Raw genomic sequence first — 12,360 nt, forward strand, 5'->3', positions numbered from 1 at the left:
CCGTCACAGTTTTGTGGGGAAACCGACTTAGAAGCATTTATTCATGCTCACACAGATGGCAGCTTTCACCCATTGCCTCCTCAGACATATTGCATATGATAATGGGTTGAGGTTTTATGGCATGCAATACCTCTAATCATTTGCCTCACCAGATTAAAAGTGCCAGCTATCCTGAGTGAAACGTCAGAGAGAACCAGACACTAGATGGTCTGACTGCTCATCTGACCCTATACCCATGTTGGACAAATGATTTGCTTGTCAGGGCCGCTATGGACGTCCATCACAGTACCATCTGCCATCACCCTGGCAAGGCATGGTGCATCATGTCTCTGGTCTTATCACGCCTGCTCGTTCAACACCTCCGCAACTGAGTGGACGAGAGGTGCTGGTGGCATGCATGGGGAAATGGGATCACACTTCAGAAGGTGTAGGCCGGGCCTCACATCCATAGCGTTACAAGATTTGGTATGACTTTCCAACTTGTACACAATGGTCTGTGTCACAAGATGAGTCAATAGGGTAACCAACATCACTGCAGACCCCTGCCACCTGTTGTGGACCTTCCCACCTGGTGGTGCTAGGTGGTCAGGGTTCCACTGAGGACATTCCACCCCAGTTAACAGTTGCACTGGGAGGAGGTGCCACTTTCCCCTGTCTCTGCTCTGATGACCCCAGAAAGATGCTGGATTGTTGCCAGGGGAGTGTCCGCTCATGGTCAATCACACTTGGGCACATAGACATGTTGAAACTGGAGCCAGTGGTCAGTGATACTCCTCACCAGAGTGGCTAGTCAGCTGCCCCCCTGGTGCTTTTCAGCCAACCTGGAGACAGTTGTGGGTCACCACAATGGAGGCAATGTGCCCTGTATGTGCTGGATATGCCTGGGTGGATGTCTTGCAAGGGGATCCGCTGTACTGGATGTCCAGACTGCCCACTGTGTAAAATCACCCCCTTCAACTTAATCTTCCAAGTACACTTCTTCATTCACATATGCTACTTTTTGGCTATTGGTCTCATAACCATCATCATTCTTGGATGGAGTCAACCACCCACTTTGTGTTGCATTCCCAATTACTCGACTCAGAGATTACCCAATCCCACCATGCAGGTGGATGCTACCAGCCTAAAACCATCCATATAGTGTGCCCTGAACAGAAGAACCGAGGCCCCCTGAGTGATGCTGGGGAGTCGGTCTTCTTTACGCCACATTGCCTGCATCCGCTGTGGACGTGAATGCAGTGCTGGGCTCTTCCTTCTCTATGTGATGTTACTGATGGAATCCTGGTCAGTTACTTCATTCCCACTTATTGATATGGTCAGATTCCAGGTCTACCCACATCTGTTTAAAGGCCATACTGGATGATCTGAAACTCGGGTGGCTGAGCTTCAGGCCAGGCCTGTTGGGGTGTTGCCCCAGCATGGTACCTTTGGTGTTGTTAATTGTGTGCTATTCCAATCTGCAACAAACACTACCTGGGGAGTGGTTGTATGGTGGTTGCCTGATGGACCGGGTTTGCCCTACACCCGTCCCATGCTGACAGTTGTGGAACCCCGCACAGTCAGCTGCCCTTGTGTAGGGGAATGTGCATTGGGGGGTCCAGCACACCACCAACACCACCAGGTGCATGCTGTGAGCATTCCTCACCTGACCCCACGATTTGGAAATTGGGGAGACCAGGAGACTCTGGAAAGTAATAAGTGTACCAGGTCTATGGATCCAGTGATGGTGCTGATTGTGGCCTGAGCTTACGGGGACAAAGGGAAAGGGGACCTGTGACAGCACCAGTTGCATCCTGGGTAGGGCCCTCGTGCAATTGACATCAAAGTAACCCTCAGACTGTTACATGCTCAGGAGGAAACCGGAGCTACAAGGTGAGATTGTTTTGACGATGATCGATATGTCCTACAAATCACACAGGTACATTCTTCATTGATGCATGAGCTGAATGATCCACCAACAATAGTCACAGACAACTTTCTTCCATCCAGGTGTTGGCCTGCACCTGCTGGTGCACGAGAGGTTGGGGGAAGGAAGCTCCACTCATCGTAATCACATGTTGAGATGGGCCCATGCTTTTACAGCATCCCCTCTTGGGAGTCCTACTAGAGCATCATGGGACATAACAAATGTATTCCCGATGCACAGCCATTTAAGTCTGCCTGCTCCCCACTATGGCAAATGATGGGCATTCACATAGTGATGTTGGCAAGGGCTGGGACTGCCATATCTGTGCCTTGTACAAGACCACCACCTCTATCACAAGATCGAACTATGAGCAATTTCAAGTGAATTAACTACAGCATAGGCATGTGGACCTGGAATCACCATGACTGCAGCCACCAGACATGCCCTCCAAGGATTCCCCATGAAAGGAGGTGAAGTGTAGACATTCCAGTCACAGGGACTCTGAAGAATACTGTGACATTAATCCAAGCCACTACCTACCCCAATTGGAAGTTGGCTATTGGCATCTCTGCTGCCTTTCTTGGATGTGGTGGTTGTCAGGTTCACTCGCTGGATTTGAAACATGTTTCAACTTTCCCTCTCAACACCATGGTAGGCACAGGAGTTGTAAAGCCATACATCACAATATATGTTTGCCATCACTCGGAGGTGTGAACCGACCAAGTGTAGCTACAGTCACCAAAGCAGACATGATATGCCATGTTTGTCTAGGTCTAACTAATGCACACATCCCAGCAGGTCAGCGTTTTCAGGCATGTATTAGGTGTACATCCACCACAAATATCTGAGTAACAGAGACACTTGTCAAAGAGTGCATTACTAACTCAATGAGTCATTTGCACTGTCACTGCACTGGCCATATATACAAACATGTATGTGGCTCACTCTTTGAGACAAGCACATGCCACTGGCTGGATACTCACAGTAGCTGCACCTGCTGGAGGTTAACAATGGTGGAGCCTTGCACCCACCTTGTGATGCTCTACACGCCTTCATTGACCTTTGCAGGACAGAATCAACTGAGCATGCCACTCCACAGCACTTGGGTGGTGGACAGGTCATCCACATGGGCACTGTTAGGCCAGCCTGCACCAGGGGTGGTGGAGGAAGGGAAGAGACTAAGGTCAGGCACAACAGAAATTGGGAGGGGTCATGCCACGTGCCACCACAAGTGTGGTGACAGGGTGGGTTTGCACCACACATAACAGTATTTTGTAACCACTGCAAATACATGTTTGGTGGCAAAGGGTGAACAGCATGGCAGAGAAGGCCTGCACTGGGGCAAACAACACCGAACCCTGTCCATCCTGTACCAGTGAGCTTCCAGGAAGCTCAGCCTCTGCTCTTTTTGGAGGTGGGAGACACCCATATAAGGGAGCCCATGTGAGTGGGCATACCCTTGACACAGTTCCAAGTAGGGTGGAATGCATTCGCTAAAACTGCAGACCTGTATGCGGGAGGCACACCAAAGTTGAGAAGGCCATGTGAGTGACACCAGGCAGAGCAAGAGTTCAGGACCAGGGATCAACCAACCCAATGAGGTTGCATTGTATGCCAAGATGGACTGCCCTCCCACCTCCCTGGCAACAACAGGCAGGTAAAATCAAAGAGTGTGAGCACCAAATTATACAACAAATTTGGAACTCAGGAACAGAGTAATCACTGTCAGTGAAGTAAACACATTGCCACCAGAGTACGTTGGGCACTGTGGGATGTTTTAACGCACTAGGCTCTGCCCTGCGACATCCCTGTGTGCTGGTGGCACCATCATCAACAAAATGGCCGCAAAAGCCCTATGCACGCCAAAACCTATGGAAATAGTGCTTTGAAACGGGAAAGGATGGCTGCCAAATCTACATTGCCTGTGTCAGTGGTGGAACAGAGACCACACGGCTGAAACCTGTCAGTGGGCAGCCCACCGAGTAAAAATGGAAACTGCATGATAGGCAGTGCTTATTACAAGGAAACCCAGAAATTGCTCTTAAATCCTTTTTTTATTGGTTGCTGAAAATAAAAAAATTGCTGGTCCAAAACATCAGAAAACATCCAACATCCTTGCTGGCTGATACCCGTCACTTCATTTAAGGAATCAATATGAACCCACAATGTCAGGAAAAGCAGAATCTATCATCAAAATATCCACAGTAAAAAGTGTGCTTGCCTGTGAACATCTGTCAAAATATGGGCGCAGTACCATCTGCCTGTGTGACAGCTGTCATTAGTTGCATCAGATGCTTAAATTTGTGCAATTGAAATCAAATGTTTGGAATTAAGTGACCTGTTATCAAAAGTAATATAGGTTGTAACTGTTTAATCTCCATGATTTAGAGACTGGAATCAGAGGTCTAACTGCTTGATTACAAATTGCAAGTTTTATTTTAAATTAAGAAAAAGGTTATAAAGTGACAGTGAATTTAGCTGAACTCAGAGTCACCAAACCAGTTTACCCCAGCTTTCCCCAACAAAAGGCATATCTCCTGCTTCCCACCAAAGGCCAGGCACTCACATTGAGGTGTTGATGAAGAGGGGAAGAAATTTGGGCTGCTGCGCCTGGGAGAGACAAAGGACCTTCCTTGGCTGAAAGGATATGCAGATTGTAAGTGTCAAGAGTGACCTCTCCCAGAAGGAAGTGGGCGGATTGCTTCAGACCTGGCAGAAACTTTGGAGGCAGGGAGAGGTGACCATTTGTGGATTCACATAGCACAGAGAGCACATTTTTGAAAAAGACTGATAAATGACTAGGCAAATTTGTAAAAATTGTAAAATTACAGTATTGTTAATGTGATTTTTGTGTGCACATTTTAAAAGGACCTAGAACTCTGTACGATGTTCTGAGAAGGCGCAGTGAAAATTCCGGTTTTGTAGCAATTGTATTCATGTCAGGAGCATGAAACTTCATACGATTATGCCCATATACAATGCTCACATATGTATAAATTAGACATTGTGTCCCGGACACAAAGTGTGACATTTTGCCATATCCAGACCCAAGATCTCACAGCAATGAGGCTTGGAAGAGGGTGTGCTACACAACATATGTGATCTATGTATGTCATTGGTATAAAGATTGTACACATGTAAAGATGTATTATATCAAAAATAGATTTTATATGCAAAAGGCAAAGGGGAGGTTTTCCCTGTCTCATAAACCACATCATCATGATGACACACTGTTTTCTCCTCCAATCAAGGGAGAGAGCAGACTTTAGCCAATGGACTACCTAGGGGGTGTGCCTAGGATAATTCAGCTTACCCACCCCTTTATCAAACAGATAAATAGAGACAGCTGAGGGCCTAGAAAAACACACGGATCCACCCACCATCTCGAAATTGTCGAAGCACTCTGAAGGCGATCCATCCATACTCCTTGTTCCAGACTACAGAAACTTTGCAAGCAGAAAGGCCCATTTCCAGAGCATAGCTGAACCACATTCAGCTAGGCCTAACTTCCAGAACCCAGCCCTCTACTTAAAGGGGAAACCAAAGAATCAGCCAGGCTGTGCTGTAACTGCTTGCCTGCCAAATAATCATTTTCATAACTAGAAGGGCAGATTAAACCCCGTCTGGTGCCATGTTGTGCTGTGCAGTCCAGAGGACCATTGCAGATCCAGTCTAGTCGTGCTGTGCAGTGTAGACCAGAGCGCCTTGCTGTCCAGTCCTGCCATGTGGTGTCCAGAGGGCCTTGCTGATCACTGACACGTATCCAGAACTGTATTGTTAGAAATCTTTTTTGTCTTGCCTGAACTCTCTCTCTTATCCTATAGTCCTTCTCTAACAATATTGTTTAAATCATCTTTGCGTTGATATATTGCATCTGAAGAAAGCAAGCGTCTCGGCGGGCAAAAACCTTTCAGAGACATCCTGGTATGGTGGCTGTGCTGTCGTGTAGTTTGTTTCTTCATAGTCCATCCCTAATGTAAAGAAACCTTGTTTGTATTTTAAAAAGCACATCTTTGTTTTACAATTTTGCTTCTTTCTGAAAAAAAAACAACCTCCACATAAACATTCATAACTTCTTCATACTTTATGCTAGAAACGAAATTTAAGTGTCTACTTGTAGCACAAATTATAGTTTTCCGCAAATTTTTCATTTGGTTATAATCTATAACGTGGAAAATAGTTTTTAATTGCACCCGACCTCACAATTAAGTTTTCAACTTGATCATTACTCTCAAATCGTTGCTAGTGTGTGTCTGAAACCAGATAAAGCGGCTTCCATTAGTATTTAAATAATTTCAGTGAATTAAATCCAGATTCAGTGTTTTACCCATTCCATTCAAGCCAACTTTAAAACCAGTTTTGACAAGTTTGCAATCATTCCTGTTTCTCTCTTGTGTTTGCTGGGGAAATTGGGATTGATATATTTGCTTGAGTTCTGCATTCCTGAAACCTGTCCTCTCTCCTTCTATCTCTTTATATTGCATTTGGGGGGGATTAAGGGTGTGCAGGGGGAAATATTAACCACATTGCCATTTGATTGAACATACCTAAAGTATTATTTCCGTGCTGCATTGTTTTTGCCCATCATTACTCCTTGTGATTAACAAGATTGTTTAGTGTGACATCACCCCATTGGTGATCATTGTATACTCATTACAATAGTGTGCTATATTGTGCAATACATAAAAAAATATTTTTAACTTTGCAGACCAGCCTGATTCCTGGTTCAGTACGACCGGGGGTGGGGGGTTAAAAGAGAGGGGCGTCATATAAGTGGTACATCGTTTAGAATAAAAGAATTTATAGACACAAATAAATAATTAAGGGTTTCAGCTGTGCATCAAATGCTAGGCATTGACCTAGGTGAAGTGCCAGGTTGAAATCACTTACAGCACTCTGGACACAGGGCTTAGTCATCCTTGAGCTGTGGGCACAAGGCGGTGCATTGATGGCAGGCATACAATTTTGGCAGAGCCACTTTCATGTTTGCCCAGGTGCCTGTGGGGTTCCCTTGGATGCAGGTGAGGAAAAGGGACACCAAGGAAGGAGGTGAAGTGTCTCAGAGGAAAAATATGATTGGGGATGTAGCTGGGAGTGATGAAATAATTTGAGGGAGACTGGGGGGAGAGAGTGAGAATGGGCAGCTGGTGAGTGGAGCATGAGGGAGTGGTCGAGAAATGAGGAGATTAATCAGTGGGGAGATGACGGGAGAGACTGGGAGAGACTGGGGCTGGTAGAGAGAGGGAGGGCTGGGAGAATGGGAGCGAGTGAAAGAGAGACACAGGAGAGAAAGGGAGGAGAACTACTGGAAAAATAGAGCAGGTAGTGGGTGACGGAGGACAATAGAGGGAGAAGGCGAAGAGCAGAAGGGGAAAATAAGGATACCTGATGAACATGGCCTCCTCTTTCTACCTCTGTACCCAACTCACATGGTCAACCCACCAAGGCAGGCAACTCAGGAAGTGACTGGGGTCATCGCTCCCCACATATATAAGGCTCTGGCAACCACACTCCAGTGTCTTCCCCCATCCCTTGATGGACACAATAGTTCACTGTCCCCTCATACAGAGTCCACCCCCAGGAGGAACAGACCACGTGAATCATAGGGACTGCAATAACATGCAAGGACAACAGAAGTTCTGGGGAGGGGATGATATTGCTCAGGCATGCACTCACAGTACACAGTCACATCCAGGGCTGTCACATTCAGAGCAAACAGAGAATAAAAGAGATGTGAAAAATGAAAGGTTATGCAATTCATTGAAGATGACAATCACATACAGAACAAATAAATAAACAAAAAGTGACATATATGTGAGACACAGGTAACGGCTGTCAGGGTTTCACAGGTGGCAAGCAGTCAAACCCTAGATCGTCCAAGTGCGTCTCATTTGTCCTGCTGAGTGCAAGGATGCATATAGGCAGGCCGCCATACTTTCTATGCACAAGTCAGTAGCGTTACACCTTTTGGCCAGGCATCATGCTGGGCAAGAAAATAGCAGGACTCTCTGAATTACACCACTTGCATTACACCTACTGCAACAGTGCCATGGGTTGCATGGTCCCCCCAGCAGGGCAAGCCGTGTTGTCACATTACATGGGTTGTGGACCTTGTGTGGCTTTGTGAAGGGAAGAGCCAGGATTAAAGTTCTTTCATGAAGGAATGGTGATCCTCTATGTGGCAGATGCTGTTTGGGAGGGAGTACCAGAGTGTGGGAGCTTGTACAGAAAATGAGGACCCTTCTGTTTTACTGAAATTGATGGCAGGGGTTACATTGGGAAGTGCCGAGGCTGATCTAAGGTTACTGTTGGGTAGGTAGCTTGTGAGTCATTGTTTCAGGAAGTCAGGGCCTGTCTTGTGGAGGAAAAAGTGGTTGATGCACATGACAATGCAGGTGGTGTTTTGGCCGATGGGTAGCCACTGGAGCACCTGGAAGGCATAATTGATGTGAACACACTGGCCAAAGGCAAGGAGGAGCCTAGCTGTGGAGATCTCAACATGTTTGAGCTCACTTTTGAGGTTTGAGTTTATTGGCAGGTGCACACAGATAAAGTAAATTGGCATATCCTAGGCATGGAGAAAGATTGCCAACAGTGCCATGACTCAATGAGTGCATGAGAGGCAGTGGAAGAACCACCTAAGGATGTGGAGGTGTAGATGACAGGACGTAAACACAGCATTGATATGGGGAGTGAGAGTTCCCTCGGACTCCATTGTTTATCATGTGTTCTTTACTGAGTTGGATGTCGTGGATGGGTTGCCTAGGGAGGATGGCCAGGGTGTGTTGGGATGTAGAGTGCCATTTCTCTGCAGAACAGAGTCACAGTTTAACAGGGTTGAGGTGGAGGTGGACAGCAGTGGCCAATATTGTTGATGCACAGGGCAGGTCAGGATGTATAGAAGCCGGGGTCTTGGGGATCTTGAGGATGATATGGGTTCCATCTGTGTAGATGTAGAGGCTCAGGTCATGTAAACAGATAATGGTGAGGAGGGAGTTTAGGTAGAGGTGGAAGAGTAGGGGTTTAGGGGGCCTTCTTTCTGACCCTGTTGGAGACAGGACAGGGTGAGAGGAGAAGGGTGTTAGGAGGGTGGTCCATGAATGGTCAGTGAGGTAAGAGAGGAACCATTTTCATGCAGAGCCCATGATGTCTAGAGAGTTTGTTCTGTCTGTTAGGATGCTGTGGCCAATAGCGTCAAAGGCTACCGATATGTCACGAGGATAAGTGCAGGAAATCCCTCAAACATCACCAAATCACAACATACAAGCACACCCTACATGTGCCATCTCATGCCATTATTTGGTCGCAAATGTCACCAGCCATCATCATGATTGACAGTGCACACTCTCACTTGCTGGTAGAGCTCATCTGCTGTGAATCCCTCACCACCTCCACCTAACATTGTGCCTCTGAATTGTCGCATGGAGGGCCAGTGTCCAGCAGAGGGAATGGAAATAGTGTGCATAAATGGTGCTGGGTGGACCCCGCTGGGTGGGCAGGTACAGGATGAGGCTAGATACCTGAAACAACATTGCTTAGGACCAGCTGAAGGAGTCAGTATACCGACTGCACATCTGATGAATATGGCAGGTTGTGATGTGCACCTGTATGTAGGAGGCTGAAACAGTCCACCAATCCACGGTGGTTCACTCCACTGCACATTGCTGTATGTGCAGTCCTCCAACTCCCAATGCCAACAAGAGGGCAATGGCTTGTGACATGGATCAAATATACAACACTAAAAAATCATGGACAGGGGTCAAAAGTACAACACTGAAGTCCACCCTAGACAAGGAAAAATAAAATGTGACAGAGTCCATATCATCTGCAGTCACGAAAACAGATAACAAAGAGCGCAACCTGCATGGAGAAAGGAAATGTAATTGACCAACTTGGATGGAGCAATACATTTAAAAAAATGATAAAATGAAGGTGTCCAACCTGAGCTGTGTGGGAGGTGTCCACATATGTGAACTAAAATGTTAAATTATAAACCCTCCACGGGCTCAAGGACACAGAGGCACAGGTAGGGGAGGTGGGTCAGCAGTGACCACCATCCTGTGCTGGATCCCAGGATGGTGCATCCATACCATGCAGTGCAAATGTCTGATTTTCAGCGGCATTGTCCTAACCTGACAAGGATGCATGAAGAAGAGTCCCAGTAGCAACAAGGTCCTTATGGTGTTCCTCACAAATACACACAGTGTCAGTATGTGACCTCACTCGTCGATGCTGGGTGTATGTGATGGCAGACATTTGTGTAGTGGACAAACATAGGTATGTGCTCTGTCAGTGAGTTGGTGCATTCATGCACATGCAATGTGAGTTGGTGACAACAAGTGCTCTGATAGATACAGATGGCAAATTACGTTGCTGAGGGCATGTGAGGGACATGCATTCACAAAACCTGTATCGGTTACACATTTGCAAGTGAAGATTGCATCATCCACACTCAGCAGCTGAGACTGACACCTGTGTATTGATGTCTGGAAATGTTAAGCAAGCAGGTGGAGTGAGACCACTCTACCCTCTGGCATGGCAATGCTGTGTATAATCAAATCATGACAGGCTCATGGGGTCCTGCATTGAACAGGATGGTTTGCCAGCTATGGTGTTTCAAACAGTGCACCATGCGTGTCCAGGGGCGGGAGGGTCTCCCAAACCAGCTATGCTCACATGCATTCAGTGTTTGCTGACTCTACCAAGGGACCCACTGCTAATCCCTCTACCACTAAGTTGTGCCCCCCTTAGCACGCAGCGTGGGGATGAAGTCTTTTCCAGGAGGTCAGGACCATGCGCTGCATGTGCCCATTGTGATCCTTTGGACTGCCCTGTCATCTGATTGTGGACCTTGCGAATGCAATGTTGGTCCAGAAGGCTGCCCAGTTCCAGATGTCCAGATGGTCTATGATTGGGAATCTAGTCCTGTTGGGTTCATGAGGAGGCATGACACTTTTGGCCAGTACTCCCTCTCTGTCACCTACGGTACACAGTTTACAAGCAAGCATAATCACCTTCCTCTGGCCCACTGTTGACAATGTGTAAGGGTTGTGTCTGCCCTCCACTTAGTCCTCACTGACACACTCAGGCTCAGCACATCCCCAGGATGGATGAAGACCATGTACAATGCAATATTGAAGGGGCCCCTGACGGACTCTCGAATGTGGAAACGAGGCAAAGTCACCACACACGAATAGATACGCCAAACACGAGGTTCGGTTCCCTAAATCTAGGGTTTATTGCAATACAAAATAGTCACAATTGGCCAAGTGGTTTCACGCCCCACGACGTATGTCTAAACAGACCTCAGGTAACGCAAGCAAGCAAACGATGTACATCAGTTACATATGTACAAAAGGAGCACCTTACAATCAGCAATGACACAGTATGACACATTTGATACCGCCCCCAATTCATTTCCCTTTGAATTAGAGGCGATGATTGACCAGTGTGACAAATATGACACCTTAGACCACCATATTTAGTAAAGGTTGCAATCTCCAGTTTTACAGACATCATTCTATGTTTGCGAGAACACAGCATTTCTGTTTCTTATAGGCAAGCTGTGCGTAGGAGACTGGCGCATACCAGGCCTCCCAATCTCTAAGTTCCGATTCTCGCTCTGGAGGTCAGCCCGCTCTCCGGGGCCTCACTGGGCTCAGAAAGGGGGGCCGTAAAGAAGAACATAATTCAACTCTTTAAATGCTAGTTTCGTACATTGCTATTCTTTCAAGAGACTCACTGGCATTTATGTACTGATTAAATGCCTTGCTCCCTGTCTTCAAGGATATATGAGGGAGGGAATCGGGCATTTCTGTCTGGCTCTCCAGTGTAATGTTTCAACATGTTTTCGTAACCTTGGACCATTGAAGCGAAATAATATCTACAGCAAAGCAGTTTTACATGAGGCAAAGAGGCAACGCTAAGAGAACAGAGAACAGAGAGAAAACAAAATGGTGATTCTAGTCATCTTATAATGGCCGCACTCTAGCTGGGCCAATAGCTACGCAATAACTAATGAGCATGTATTCTTAACACTTTGCAATGAGGCGATTGGTCTTCGGCCAACCAATTATCCTACATCTCCTTCCACTCAAGGGGTGTCCAGTTTTCCTGGACTGACACTCCAGGAATATGCCCACTGAGCTTTGCCTTGTGGTATTTTCATCTGAGTACTGTTCCAGCCCATGAATCCACTGCAACAGCAGGGCAGGCTGTCCGTCTCACACCCTGCATTCCACTGGGACATTTTGCACACTTGGTCCATCTCAGGTTGGCCATGACCATTGAGACAGGCATTTATATGGCACCTGCATTTGAAAAGCGTTGATGCAAGACGATTCCCACTCAGAGAGTGCCCCTTTACATGGGTGTCTTTCACTTCCAAGCAGTGCAGAGGCAGAGCAAGCCAGTAGTTCCCCAGGATGGTGAGCTGACCATAGGGCCTGTCCAAA

This window comes from Ambystoma mexicanum, chromosome 5p (genome assembly GCF_040938575.1).
Source record: "Ambystoma mexicanum isolate Mex_15411 chromosome 5p, UKY_AmexF1_1, whole genome shotgun sequence".
Lineage (NCBI taxonomy): Eukaryota > Metazoa > Chordata > Amphibia > Caudata > Ambystomatidae > Ambystoma > Ambystoma mexicanum.